At 33.7% G+C, this 16,262-nt stretch overlaps 3 pseudogenes; all 3 read left to right on the top strand.

Annotated features, from left to right (window-relative positions):
- Window positions 1–115: 115 nt before the first annotated feature.
- LOC148789395 (adenylate isopentenyltransferase 5, chloroplastic pseudogene) lies at window positions 116–979 on the top strand (annotated as a pseudogene).
- A 4,132-nt stretch (window positions 980–5,111) lies between these two features.
- LOC148789394 (adenylate isopentenyltransferase 5, chloroplastic pseudogene) lies at window positions 5,112–5,975 on the top strand (annotated as a pseudogene).
- Window positions 5,976–10,129: 4,154 nt separating this feature from the next.
- On the top strand, window positions 10,130–10,993 carry LOC105180048 (adenylate isopentenyltransferase 5, chloroplastic pseudogene; annotated as a pseudogene).
- Window positions 10,994–16,262: the final 5,269 nt, after the last annotated feature.

Here is a 16,262-nt window from a genome sequence, read left to right as displayed (position 1 = left end):
TTTGTGTGATGAAATTGACAGGTGTTACAAAAAGTAAAAGTAATTACCAATTAAAATGTCGATCTCCGCTTGGAAGCCAGCACAATCTAGCATGACAAACTTTTCAGTTCGGGGCATGATGAACAAGCACCAAGGGAAGGATAAGGTGGTGGTGGTATTGGGTGCCACTGGCACAGGCAAATCGCGCCTGGCGATAGACCTGGCCACCCGTTTCGGGGCAGAGGTCATCAACTCGGACAAAATTCAGGTCTACAAGGGCCTTGACATAGTAACCAATAAGGTGAGCAATGAGGAATGCCACGGCGTGCCGCACCATTTGCTCGGAATCATTGATCCCGAGGTGGATTTCACTGTACATGATTTTGTGCATCATGCATTGCTGGCTGCTGATGCCATCGTACAAAAGAATCGGTTACCAATCATTGCTGGAGGGTCCAATTCCTTCATACAGGCACTTGTCACTGACAACACTGAGTTTTCCTCCAAGTACGAGTGTTGCTTTCTCTGGATGGACGTGGCGATCCCGGTCTTGCACTCATACGTGTCGAAAAGGGTTGATCAGATGGTGGATAGCGGGTTGGTGGAGGAGGGCAAGGCATTTTTTGACCCAAAAATTCGTGACTATGATTATGGGATTAGGCGTGCCATCGGGGTCCCCGAGATGGATGAATTCTTCAGGAGTGAGGGTCTAGTCGATGGTGAAACTAGGGCTAAGCTTCTTAAGGCAGCTATAGATGAAATTAAGATGAATACTTGCAAATTAGCTTGCCGTCAAGTTGAAAAGATCTTGAGGATGAGGGAGGAATTTGGGTGGCAGATCTATCGGTTAAACGCCACAGAGGTATTCCTTCAATGTGGTGGAGATGCCAATGATGCATGGGACAAATTGGTGCTGGAGCCGAGTACGAACATGGTGGCTCGTTTCATTTGCAAAGAAAACATAGATACGAAACCTACTGCATATGAACAATTAGTATGATCAATTATGTACGTTCGTGCATATGAACAATTAGTATGATCAGCAAAATTTTGTAGTTCTACTGATACACTGAGTTAAAATTCATGGCAGTACATTTCGTGTGAAAGCATTAATATTCAATGCTTTGATCAACGAAATACATATGTAATCCAATTTATACAAATTTAAACTCATGTCTGTTCGATTGGCATTATCAACAAGAAATATATATAATCCTATTTGCGTCTAGTTAAACTTGCCGATTCATTTAGTACGATCAACAAAAGAAGTAATCCTTACTCAAACTAAATTAATACTCACTTCCATATGAGTATGATCAACGAAGGACGTAATCCGTACTCAAACTAAATTAATACATACTTTAATATTATGCTTCTACATATGTATGAACTAAATTTATTATCTCTACTTATACCAATTAAACTAGTGTTCGAGCAGTTAGTGTGATTATTAAAATGTTAAATCCTACTTATTTGTATAGGTATAAAAATACAGTTTCTGTCTTGTAATTTATGAGGGGCTGTCATTTTTTGTCCTATAGAACTTATGATAATTAGTTTTTACAAGACTAAAATTATAAAAATTATAGAATTAATAGAATTAAAATTACTAAAATAATTAGTGTTATCAATAAAATATAAGTAAAAATACTATGGGTGAGTAGGTGGATATATATGTACACATATATATCTGGAGTTCTTGAAGAAAGTTGAAAATTAAATCAAATTATTCGCGATTGCACTTGAGGTTGATGTATAAATTTGTAATACGGATATATTAGTATAATATGACTAACACAAATTGTGATTGCATGTTAATTTTTATGATATCTATAAAAGCGTATTAATCATCGCTATATTCTTGAATATGAACGAGGAATAAGATTTGTGATTAATTCTTGTAACATTTATCTATGTTAATAAAACTCATATACGTATATCTATGGTGCTTCCATCAATGAAATATTTAGTCCTAGTTACCAAATTAAACATTGTTTATAGAATTATTTTGAAATATAATCCTACTCATATCAATTTAAAGCTCATGTCAGTACAATTAATATGTCAAGAAAAGTTGCAAATTGTCTTAATTATAAATGTGAATATATTAATGATGTTTGTATCAATAAAGTATAATATAGTCTTGTGCGAACGTATTTATACCAAGTAAAAATTCATGTTCCGTGTATTTATTATGATCATCAAGTGAAAAATCGTGTACGTGCAATTATTGTGGTGTACCAAAGAAGTTATTATGTTGGTCCAGTCTAAAACCAATGTTCTTACAATTAGTTTACAAGCATAATGTGATGCTTTTACTAACAAAATATATATGTACCTTCTTGCATATGAACAATTAGTATGATCAACAAAATTATGTAGTTCTACTTATATACTGAGTTAAAATTCATGGCGGTAGAATTAGTATGAAAGCAAGAATATTCAATGCTTTGATCAACGAAATATATATGTAATCCCATTTATACTAATTAAAACTCATGCCCGTGCGATTAGCATGATCTACAATAAATATATTTAATCCTATTTGCAGCTAGTTAAAAGTTGCCGATACATTTAGTACGATCAACAAAAGATGTAATCCCTACTTGTTATAATTTGTAGCCTATTGACTTATTAAAAGGCCGACCTTGGCAGCCCAATTACCTGACCCACTTGGCGGCCCACAACCGACCCAGTAACCCGACCCATCCAATCTACCTACTTATATCACACCCCTAGCCCTAAATTTCAGTTTCCCTCTTATTTGTTTTTTCTGCGTTGTCTACTTCCTCTCCTCTCCGAATCCTCTCTGTGATTTTCTGCCTTCTGTTCTCCGAGAGCCAGGGCCATTTTCATAAACAAATCTAATGGTTTAGGAAAGCCACCAAGGTTTTCCTTCTCTACCACTGTTTTCACCCCTTTAAATAGGGGATTCTCCCTTTCGGCTAAAACATGAATCAAGCTGTTTATCTCCTTCACCATTCGCCAAAGTTCTTTGAGAAATATTTTGTAGGGGTCCCTATGACCGTGTGATACTGAGATCTGAGTGATCGGAGTTGTGGTCGGGTTCTTGGTTTGTGGAGTTACCGTGAGTCGGTTCATTGTGGAAACAGTGCCTTGTGACCGTATTCCTTTATCGAGATATTGGATCTAGCTGCTTTAAGCATGTTAATCACTATACTGTTGATTTAATTATTTCATTATTTCTTTCATTTGTTATTATCATTTAAGTTGTATATTGGCCTGTAATAATCGATGGTGTTTCGTACTCCAATTTTTGTAATAGTTGGATAGGATTTTCTAGTGATTTCCGCTCTATACTACTCAAACTAAATTTATACTCACTTCCATATGAGTATGATCAATGAAAGAGGTAATCCATACTCAAAATAAATTTATACTTACTTCCATAAGAAGCTTCCACATAAGCATGAACAAAATTTATAATTTTGACAATTTTAGTAATTTATATTAACTGTTCAAACACTAGTTTAATTTGTATAAGTAGAGATAATAAATTTTGTTCGTACATATGTAGAAGCATCATATGGAAGTAAGTATTAATTTAGTTTGAGTACGGATTATATCCTTCGTTGATCATACTCATATGGAAGTGAGTATTTGATTCGTTTGAGTAGGAATTACATCTTTTGTTGATCGTACTAAATGTATCGGAAAGTTTTAACTAGTCGCAAATAGGATTATGTATATTTCTTTTTGATGTGCATAGGGATAAAGTAAATCAAATTATTCGTGATTGCATTTGAGATAGATGAATAAATGTATAATGTGAATATATTAATATAAGATGACTAACACGAATTGTGATCGCATGTTAACATTTATGATATCCATAAGAGCATATTAATTATTGCTATATTCCTGAATATTAACGAGGAATAAGTTGTGTGATTAATTCCTGTAACATATAATGAAGAATTCATGTAAAATAATTCAGGAAACTAAATTACTACTGCATACAATAGCGTTATTACAAAACTAAAACAAAATAAACTAAAATAAATGGATCAATCAGTAACATCAACGGATGGATACTGCAACTTAATTACTTTCATATAAATCATGGACCACAAAATGTCCAAATACATGAATCAATTGCATATAGTAACAATTACAAGAATAGTATAATTAACATTCAGAATTTGCTCCAATTAAATTTCAGTAAATCTAAATAAGAGATAAAATCTGTAGAACACATTTATTAACGTTAAATTAATATCGATTTTGTCATTATAATATATCTTTTTTTCATATATAGTAGGTTGACAAATTAATGAGGATACCTTTTGAGATTCAAAATTCAATTTTGTAAACTCACTTGACTTTACTCAAAAGCAAATGACTACGTACTTTGTCATTATCTTTTAATTTCTCATAATTTTTTTCTCATTCAATATCGTAAAATTACTCATTATACATCCCAAGAATTTTTTTTACAAAAAATAATTATCGATGGATTTATTGCATCTCTTATGGTACCTGCACGGTGTAGATTTTGACATCTTAATTATGATTAGTATTTGTATTATCTTTTTACGACAGCTTCGCAATAATTAATGATTCTTTTCCTATTCCGTAAATACAGTAAAAAATACTGTAATTTGGACAGAGCCTTACTCATGATTTATTTGAATTGTTATATAGTAAGTGGATAGGGATAGGGGTGTAGTTATTACCATGAATGGCTTGATTTGTTCTACATTATGTGTACGTATGTGTGTATAAATACCCCCCTACACATCCTATGTTTCTTCATGTTTCAAACAATTGTCCAGGTAATTTCTTTCACATCAATGGAACTTGTTCGTGATTCTCTCTAGAGCATACAAATGTTTGAAGTTTTTCTTCAAACAAATCGTTTTGAAGAAGAGAAATTAATCCAAGAGTTGAGAAGGGCTTGTCACTCTATGATAGATAGAAATTCTAAAATAGTAGATTGTATTTGGTACAAGTTTTGTTTTAGAGTATTCTAACACGTGTCCTTTTTCTTTTTTTATTTGTGTGATGAAATTGACAGGTGTTACAAAAAGTAAAAGTAATTACCAATTAAAATGTCGATCTCCGCTTGGAAGCCAGCACAATCTAGCATGACAAACTTTTCAGTTCGGGGCATGATGAACAAGCACCAAGGGAAGGATAAGGTGGTGGTGGTATTGGGTGCCACTGGCACAGGCAAATCGCGCCTGGCGATAGACCTGGCCACCCGTTTCGGGGCAGAGGTCATCAACTCGGACAAAATTCAGGTCTACAAGGGCCTTGACATAGTAACCAATAAGGTGAGCAATGAGGAATGCCACGGCGTGCCGCACCATTTGCTCGGAATCATTGATCCCGAGGTGGATTTCACTGTACATGATTTTGTGCATCATGCATTGCTGGCTGCTGATGCCATCGTACAAAAGAATCGGTTACCAATCATTGCTGGAGGGTCCAATTCCTTCATACAGGCACTTGTCACTGACAACACTGAGTTTTCCTCCAAGTACGAGTGTTGCTATCTCTGGATGGACGTGGCGATCCCGGTCTTGCACTCGTACGTGTCGAAAAGGGTTGATCAGATGGTGGATAGCGGGTTGGTGGAGGAGGGCAAGGCATTTTTTGACCCAAAAATTCGTGACTATGATTATGGGATTAGGCGTGCCATCGGGGTCCCCGAGATGGATGAATTCTTCAGGAGTGAGGGTCTAGTCGATGGTGAAACTAGGGCTAAGCTTCTTAAGGCAGCTATAGATGAAATTAAGATGAATACTTGCAAATTAGCTTGCCGTCAAGTTGAAAAGATCTTGAGGATGAGGGAGGAATTTGGGTGGCAGATCTATCGGTTAAACGCCACAGAGGTATTCCTTCGATGTGGTGGAGATGCCAATGATGCATGGGAGAAATTGGTGCTGGAGCCGAGCACGAACATGGTGGCTCGTTTCATTTCCAAAGAAAACATAGATCCGAAACCTACTGCATATGAACAATTGGTATGATCAATTATGTACGTTCGTGCATATGAACAATTAGTATGCTCAGCAAAATTTTGTAGTTTTACTGATATACTGAGTTAAAATTCATGGCAGTACATTTAGTGTGAAAGCATTAATATTCAATGTTTTGATCAACGAAATACATATGTAATCCAATTTATACAAATTTAAACTCATGTCTGTTCGATTGGCATTATCAACAAGAAATATATATAATCCTATTTGCGTCTAGTTAAACTTGCCGATTCATTTAGTACGATCAACAAAAGAAGTAATCCTTACTCAAACTAAATTAATACTCACTTCCATATGAGTATGATCAACGAAGGACGGAATCCGTACTCAAACTAAATTAATACATACTTTAATATTATGCTTCTACATATGTATGAACAAAATTTATTATCTCTACTTATACCAATTAAACTAGTGTTTGAGCAGTTACTGTGATTATTAAAATGTTAATTCCTACTTATTTGTATAGGTATAAAAATACAATTTCTGTCTTGTAATTTATGAGGGGCTGTCATTTTTTGTCCTACTGAAGTTATGATAATTAGTTTTTACAAGACTAAAATTATAAAAATTATAGAATTAATAGAATTAAAATTACTAAAATAATTAGTGTTATCAATAAAATATAAGTAAAATACTATGGGTGAGTAGGTGGATATATATGTACACATATATATCTGGAGTTCTTGAAGAAAGTTGAAAATTAAATCAAATTATTCGCGATTGCGATTGAGGTTGATGTATAAATTTGTAATACGGATATATTAGTATAATATGTCTAACACAAATTGTGATTGCATGTTAATTTTTATGATATCTATAAAAGCGTATTAATCATCACTATATTCTTGAATATGAACGAGGAATAAGATTTGTGATTAATTCTTGTAACATTTATCTAAGTTAATAAAACTCATATACGTATATTTATGGTGCTTCCATCAATGAAATATTTAGTCCTAGTTACCAAATTAAACATTATTTATAGAATTATTTTGAAATATAATCCTACTCATATCAATTTAAAGCTCATGTCAGTACAATTAATATGTCAAGAAAAGTTGCAAATTGTCTTAATTATAAATGTGAATATATTAATGATGTTTGTATCAATAAAGTATAATATAGTCTTGTGCGAACGTATTTATACCAAGTGAAAATTCATGTTCCGTGTATTTATTATGATCATCAAGTGAAAAATCGTGTACGTGCAATTATTGTGGTGTTCCAAAGAAGTTATTATGTTGGTCCAGTCTAAAACCAATGTTCGTACAATTAGTTTACAAGCATAATGTGATGCTTTTACTAACAAAATATATATGTACCTTCTTGCATATGAACAATTAGTATGATCAACAAAATTATGTAGTTCTACTTATATACTGAGTTAAAATTCATGGCGGTAGAATTAGTATGAAAGCAAGAATATTCAATGCTTTGATCAACGAAATATATATGTAATCCCATTTATACTAATTAAAACTCATGCCCGTGCGATTAGCATGATCTACAATAAATATATTTAATTATATTTGCAGCTAGTTAAAAGTTGCCGATACATTTAGTACGATCAACAAAAGATGTAATCCCTACTTGTTATAATTTGTAGCCTATTGACTTATTAAAAGGCCGACCTTGGCAGCCCAATTACCTGACCCACTTGGCGGCCCACAACCGACCCGGTAACCCCACCCATCCAATCTACCTACTTATATCACACCCCTAGCCCTGAATTTCAGTTTCCCTCTTATTTGTTTTTTCTGCGCTGTCTACTTCCTCTCCTCTCCGAATCCTCTCTGTGATTTTCTGCCTTCTGTTCTCCGAGAGCCATGGCCATTTTCATAAACAAATCTAATGGTTTAGGAAAGCCACCAAGGTTTTCCTTCTCTACCACTGTTTTCACCCCTTTAAATAGGGGATTCTCCCTTTCGGCTAAAACATGAATCAAGCTGTTTATCTCCTTCACCATTCGCCAAAGTTCTTTGTGAAATATTTTGTAGGGGTCTCTATGACCGTGTGATACTGAGATCTGAGTGATACTAGTTGTGGTCGGGTTCTTGGTTTGTGGAGTTACCGTGAGTCGGTTCATTGTGGAAACAGTGCCTTGTGACCGTATTCCTTTATCGAGATATTGGATCTAGCTGCTTTAAGCATGTTAACCACTATACTGTTGATTTAATTATTTTATTATTTCTTTCATTTGTTATTATCATTTAAGTTGTATATTGGCCTGTAATAATCGTATGGTGTTTCGTACTCCAATTTTTGTAATAGTTGGATAGGATTTTCTAGTGATTTCCGCTCTATACTACTCAAACTAAATTTATACTCACTTCCATATGAGTATGATCAATGAAGGAGGTAATCCATACTCAAAATAAATTTATACTTACTTCCATATGATGCTTCTACATATGCATGAACAAAATTTGTAATTTTGACAATTTTAGTAATTTATATTAACTGTTCAAACACTAGTTTAATTTGTATAAGTAGACATAATAAATTTTGTTCGTACATATGTAGAAGATTCATATGGAAGTAAGTATTAATTTAGTTTGAGTACGGATTATATCCATCGTTGATCATACTCATATGGAAGTGAGTATTAGATTCGTTTGAGTAGGAATTACATCTTTTGTTGATCGTACTAAATGTATCGGAAAGTTTTAACTAGTCGCAAATAGGATTATGTATATTTCTTTTTGATGTGCATAGGGATAAAGTAAATCAAATTATTCGTGATTGCATTTGAGATAGATGAATAAATGTATAATGTGAATATATTAATATAAGATGACTAACACAAATTGTGATCGCATGTTAACATTTATGATATCCATAAGAGCATATTAATCATTGCTATATTCCTGAATATTAACGAGGAATATGTTGTGTGATTAATTCCTGTAACATATAATGAAGAATTCATGTAAAATAATTCAGGAAACTAAATTACTACTGCATACAATAGCGTTATTACAAAACTAAAACAAAATAAACTAAAATAAATGGATCAATCAGTAACATCAACGGATGGATACTGCAACTTAATTACTTTCATATAAATCATGGACCACAAAATGTCCAAATACATGAATCAATTGCATATAGTAACAATTACAAGAATAGTATAATTAACATTCAGAATTTGCTCCAATTAAATTTCAGTAAATCTAAATAAGAGATAAAATCTGTAGAACACATTTATTAACGTTAAATTAATATCGATTTTGTCATTATAATATATCTTTTTTTCATACATAGCAGGTTGACAAATTAATGAGGATACTTTCTGAGATTCAAAATTCAATTTTGTAAACTCACTTGACTTTACTCAAAAGCAAATCCTACGTAAGATATGGATAATCACTACGTACTTTGTCATTATCTTTTAATTTCTCATAATTTTTTTCTCATTCAATATCGTAAAATTACTCATTATACATCCCAAGAATATTTTTTGACAAAAAATAATTATCGATGGATTTATTGCATCTCTTATGGTACCTGCACGGTGTAGATTTTGACATCTTAATTATGATTAGTATTTGTATTATCTTTTTACGACAGCTTCGCAATAATTAATGATTCTTTTCCTATTCCGTAAATACAGTAAAAAATACTGTAATTTGGACAGAGCCTTACTCATGATTTATTTGAATTGTTACATAGTAAGTGGATAGGGATAGGGGTGTAGTTATTACCATGAATGGCTTGATTTGTTCTACATTATGTGTACGTATGTGTGTATAAATACCCCCCTACACATCCTATGTTTCTTCATGTTTCAAACAATTGTCGAGGTAATTTCTTTCACATCAATGAAACTTGTTCGTGATTCTATCTAGAGCATACAAATGTTTGAAGTTTTTCTTCAAACAAATCGTTTTGAAGAACAGAAATTAATCCAAGAGTTGAGAAGGGCTTGTCACTCTATGATAGATAGAAATTCTAAAATAGTAGATTGAATTTGGTACAAGTTTTGTTTTAGAGTATTCTAACACGTGTCCTTTTTCTTTTTTTATTTGTGTGATGAAATTAACAGGTGTTACAAAAAGTAAAAGTAATTACCAATTAAAATGTCGATCTCCGCTTGGAAGCCAGCACAATCTAGCATGACAAACTTTTCAGTTCGGGGCATGATGAACAAGCACCAAGGGAAGGATAAGGTGGTGGTCGTATTGGGTGCCACTGGCACAGGCAAATCGCGCCTGGCGATAGACCTGGCCACCCGTTTCGGGGCAGAGGTCATCAACTCGGACAAAATTCAGGTCTACAAGGGCCTTGACATAGTAACCAATAAGGTGAGCAATGAGGAATGCCACGGCGTGCCGCACCATTTGCTCGGAATCATTGCTCCCGAGGTGGATTTCACTGTACATGATTTTGTGCATCATGCATTGCTGGCTGCTGACTCCATCGTACAAAAGAATCGGTTGCCAATCATTGCTGGAGGGTCCAATTCCTTCATACAGGCACTTGTCACTGACAACACTGAGTTTTCCTCCAAGTACGAGTGTTGCTTTCTCTGGATGGACGTGGCGATCCCGGTCTTGCACTCGTACGTGTCGAAAAGGGTTGATCAGATGGTGGATAGCGGGTTGGTGGAGGAGGGCAAGGCATTTTTTGACCCAAAAATTCGTGACTATGATTATGGGATTAGGCGTGCCATCGGGGTCCCCGAGATGGATGAATTCTTCAGGAGTGAGGGTCTAGTCGATGGTGAAACTAGGGCTAAGCTTCTTAAGGCAGCTATAGATGAAATTAAGATGAATACTTGCAAATTAGCTTGCCGTCAAGTTGAAAAGATCTTGAGGATGAGGGAGGAATTTGGGTGGCAGATCTATCGGTTAAACGCCACAGAGGTATTCCTTCGATGTGGTGGAGATGCCAATGATGCATGGGAGAAATTGGTGTTGGAGCCGAGTACGAACATGGTGGCTCGTTTCATTTGCAAAGAAAACATAGATCCGAAACCTACTGCATATGAACAATTGGTATGATCAATTATGTACGTTCGTGCATATGAACAATTAGTATGCTCAGCAAAATTTTGTAGTTTTACTGATATACTGAGTTAAAATTCATGGCAGTACATTTAGTGTGAAAGCATTAATATTCATTGCTTTGATCAACGAAATACATATGTAATCCAATTTATACAAATTTAAACTCATGTCTGTTCGATTGGCATTATCAACAAGAAATATATATAATCCTATTTGCGTCTAGTTAAACTTGCCGATTCATTTAGTACGATCAACAAAAGAAGTAATCCTTACTCAAACTAAATTAATACTCACTTCCATATGAGTATGATCAACGAAAGACGTAATCCGTACTCAAACTAAATTAATACATACTTTAATATTATGCTTCTACATATGTATGAACAAAATTTATTATCTCTACTTATACCAATTAAACTAGTGTTTGAGCAGTTAGTGTGATTATTAAAATGTTAATTCCTACTTATTTGTATAGGTATAAAAATACAGTTTCTGTCTTGTAATTTATGAGGGGCTGTCATTTTTTGTCCTACAGAAGTTATGATAATTAGTTTTTACAAGACTAAAATTATAAAAATTATAGAATTAATAGAATTAAAATTACTAAAATAATTAGTGTTATCAATAAAATATAAGTAAAAATACTATGGGTGAGTAGGTGGATATATATGTACACATATATATCTGGAGTTCTTGAAGAAAGTTGAAAATTAAATCAAATTATTCGCGATTGCACTTGAGGTTGATGTATAAATTTGTAATACGGATATATTAGTATAATATGTCTAACACAAATTGTGATTGCATGTTAATTTTTATGATATCTATAAAAGCGTATTAATCATCACTATATTCTTGAATATGAACGAGGAATAAGATTTGTGATTAATTCTTGTAACATTTATCTAAGTTAATAAAACTCATATACGTATATTTATGGTGCTTCCATCAATGAAATATTTAGTCCTAGTTACCAAATTAAACATTATTTATATAATTATTTTGAAATATAATCCTACTCATATCAATTTAAAGCTCATGTCAGTACAATTAATATGTCAAGAAAAGTTGCAAATTGTCTTAATTATAAATGTGAATATATTATTGATGTTTGTATCAATAAAGTATAATATAGTCTTGTGCGAACGTATTTATACCAAGTGAAAATTCATGTTCCGTGTATTTATTATGATCATCAAGTGAAAAATCGTGTACGTGCAATTATTGTGGTGTACCAAAGAAGTTATTATGTTGGTCCAGTCTAAAACCAATGTTCGTACAATTAGTTTACAAGCATAATGTGATGCTTTTACTAAGAAAATATATATGTACCTTCTTGCATATGAACAATTAGTATGATCAACAAAATTATGTAGTTCTACTTATATACTGAGTTAAAATTCATGGCGGTAGAATTAGTATGAAAGCAAGAATATTCAATGCTTTGATCAACGAAATATATATGTAATCCCATTTATACTAATTAAAACTCATGCCCGTGCGATTAGCATGATCTACAATAAATATATTTAATTATATTTGCAGCTAGTTAAAAGTTGCCGATACATTTAGTACGATCAACAAAAGATGTAATCCCTACTTGTTATAATTTGTAGCCTATTGACTTATTAAAAGGCCGACCTTGGCAGCCCAATTACCTGACCCACTTGGCGGCCCACAACCGACCCGGTAACCCCACCCATCCAATCTACCTACTTATATCACACCCCTAGCCCTGAATTTCAGTTTCCCTCTTATTTGTTTTTTCTGCGCTGTCTACTTCCTCTCCTCTCCGAATCCTCTCTGTGATTTTCTGCCTTCTGTTCTCCGAGAGCCATGGCCATTTTCATAAACAAATCTAATGGTTTAGGAAAGCCACCAAGGTTTTCCTTCTCTACCACTGTTTTCACCCCTTTAAATAGGGGATTCTCCCTTTCGGCTAAAACATGAATCAAGCTGTTTATCTCCTTCACCATTCGCCAAAGTTCTTTGTGAAATATTTTGTAGGGGTCTCTATGACCGTGTGATACTGAGATCTGAGTGATACTAGTTGTGGTCGGGTTCTTGGTTTGTGGAGTTACCGTGAGTCGGTTCATTGTGGAAACAGTGCCTTGTGACCGTATTCCTTTATCGAGATATTGGATCTAGCTGCTTTAAGCATGTTAATCACTATACTGTTGATTTAATTATTTTATTATTTCTTTCATTTGTTATTATCATTTAAGTTGTATATTGGCCTGTAATAATCGTATGGTGTTTCGTACTCCAATTTTTGTAATAGTTGGATAGGATTTTCTAGTGATTTCCACTCTATACTACTCAAACTAAATTTATACTCACTTCCATATGAGTATGATCAATGAAGGAGGTAATCCATACTCAAAATAAATTTATACTTACTTCCATATGATGCTTCTACATATGCATGAACAAAATTTGTAATTTTGACAATTTTAGTAATTTATATTAACTGTTCTAACACTAGTTTAATTTGTATAAGTAGAGATAATAAATTTTGTTCGTACATATGTAGAAGATTCATATGGAAGTAAGTATTAATTTAGTTTGAGTACGGATTATATCCTTCGTTGATCATACTCATATGGAAGTGAGTATTAGATTCGTTTGAGTAGGAATTACATCTTTTGTTGATCGTACTAAATGTATCGGAAAGTTTTAACTAGTCGCAAATAGGATTATGTATATTTCTTTTTGATGTGCATAGGGATAAAGTAAATCAAATTATTCGTGATTGCATTTGAGATAGATGAATAAATGTATAATGTGAATATATTAATATAAGATGACTAACACAAATTGTGATCGCATGTTAACATTTATGATATCCATATGAGCATATTAATCATTGCTATATTCCTGAATATTAACGAGGAATATGTTGTGTGATTAATTCCTGTAACATATAATGAAGAATTCATGTAAAATAATTCAGGAAACTAAATTACTACTGCATACAATAGCGTTATTACAAAACTAAAACAAAATAAACTAAAATAAATGGATCAATCAGTAACATCAACGGATGGATACTGCAACTTAATTACTTTAATATAAATCATGGACCACAAAATGTCCAAATACATGAATCAATTGCATATAGTAACAATTACAAGAATAGTATAATTAACATTCAGAATTTGCTCCAATTAAATTTCAGTAAATCTAAATAAGAGATAAAATCTGTAGAACACATTTATTAACGTTAAATTAATATCGATTTTGTCATTATAATATATCTTTTTTTCATACATAGTAGGTTGACAAATTAATGAGGATACTTTCTGAGATTCAAAATTCAATTTTGTAAACTCACTTGACTTTACTCAAAACCAAATCCTACGTAAGATATGGATAATCACTACGTACTTTCTCATTATCTTTTAATTCTCATAATTTTTTTCTCATTCAATATTGTAAAATTACTCATTATACATCCCAAGAATAATTTTTTACAAAAAATAATTATCGATGGATTTATTGCATCTCTTATGGTACCTGCACAGTGTAGATTTTGACATCTTAATTATGATTAGTATTTGTATTATCTTTTTACGACAGCTTCGCAATAATTAATGATTCTTTTCCTATTCTGTAAATACAGTAAAAAATACTGTAATTTGGACAGAGCCTTACTCATGATTTATTTGAATTGTTATATAGTAAGTGGATAGGGATAGGGGTGTAGTTATTACCATGAATGGCTTGATTTGTTCTACATTATGTGTACGTATGTGTGTATAAATACCCCCCTACACATCCTATGTTTCTTCATGTTTCAAACAATTGTCCAGGTAATTTCTTTCACATCAATGAAACTTGTTCGTGATTCTCTCTAGAGCATACAAATGTTTGAAGTTTTTCTTCAAACAAATCGTTTTGAAGAAGAGAAATTAATCCAAGAGTTGAGAAGGGCTTGTCACTCTATGATAGATAGATATTCTAAAATAGTAGATTGTATTTGGTACAAGTTTAGTTTTAGAGTATTCTAACACGTGTCCTTTTTCTTTTTTTATTTGTGTGATGAAATTGACAGGTGTTACAAAAAGTAAAAGTAATTACCAATTAAAATGTCGATCTCCGCTTGGAAGCCAGCACAATCTAGCATGACAAACTTTTCAGTTCGGGGCATGATGAAGAAGCACCAAGGGAAGGATAAGGTGGTGGTGGTATTGGGTGCCACTAGCACAGGCAAATCGCGCCTGGCGATAGACCTGGCCACCCGTTTCGGGGCAGAGGTCATCAACTCGGACAAAATTCAGTCTACAAGGGCCTTGACATAGTAACCAATAAGGTGAGCAATGAGGAATGCCATGGCGTGCCGCACCATTTGCTCGGAATCATTGATCCCGAGGTGGATTTCACTGTACATGATTTTGTGCATCACGCATTGCTGGCTACTGATGCCATCGTACAAATGAATCGGTTGCCAATCATTGCTGGAGGGTCCAATTCCTTCATACAGGCACTTGTCACTGACAACAATGAGTTTTCCTCCAAGTAAGAGTGTTGCTTTCTCTGGATGGACGTGGCGATCCCAGTCTTGCACTCGTACGTGTCGAAAAGGGTTGATCAGATGGTGGATATCGGGTTGGTGGAGGAGGGCAAGGCATTTTTTGACCCAAAAAATCGTGACTATGATTATGGGATTAGGCGTACAATCGGGGTCCCCGAGATGGATGAATTCTTCAGGAGTGAGGGTCTAGTCGATGGTGAAACTAGGGCTAAGCTTCTTTAGGTAGCTATAGATGAAATTAAGATGAATACTTGCAAATTAGCTTGCCGTCAAGTTGAAAAGATCTTGAGGATGAGGGAGGAATTTGGGTGGCAGATCTATCGGTTAAACGCCACAGAGGTATTCCTTCGATGTGGTGGAGATGCCAATGATGCATGGGAGAAATTGGTGCTGGATCCGAGTACGAACATGGTGGCTCATTTCATTTGCAAAGAAAACATAGATCCGAAACCTACTGCATATGAACAATTAGTATGATCAATTATGTACGTTCGTGCATATGAACAATTAGTATGATCAGCAAAATTTTGTAGTTCTACTGATATACTGAGTTAAAATTCATGGCAGTACATTTAGTGTGAAAGCATTAATATTCAATGCTTTGATCAACGAAATACATATGTAATCTAATTTATACAAATTTAAACTCATGTCTGTTCGATTGGCATTATCAACAAGAAATATATATAATCCTATTTGCGTCTAGTTAAACTTGCCAATTCATTTAGT

The sequence above is a fragment of the Sesamum indicum genome, linkage group LG1 (genome assembly GCF_026168435.1).
Source record: "Sesamum indicum cultivar Baizhima isolate 11 linkage group LG1, ASM2616843v1, whole genome shotgun sequence".
Lineage (NCBI taxonomy): Eukaryota > Viridiplantae > Streptophyta > Magnoliopsida > Lamiales > Pedaliaceae > Sesamum > Sesamum indicum.
This window is presented reverse-complemented; position numbering and strand designations above follow the sequence as displayed.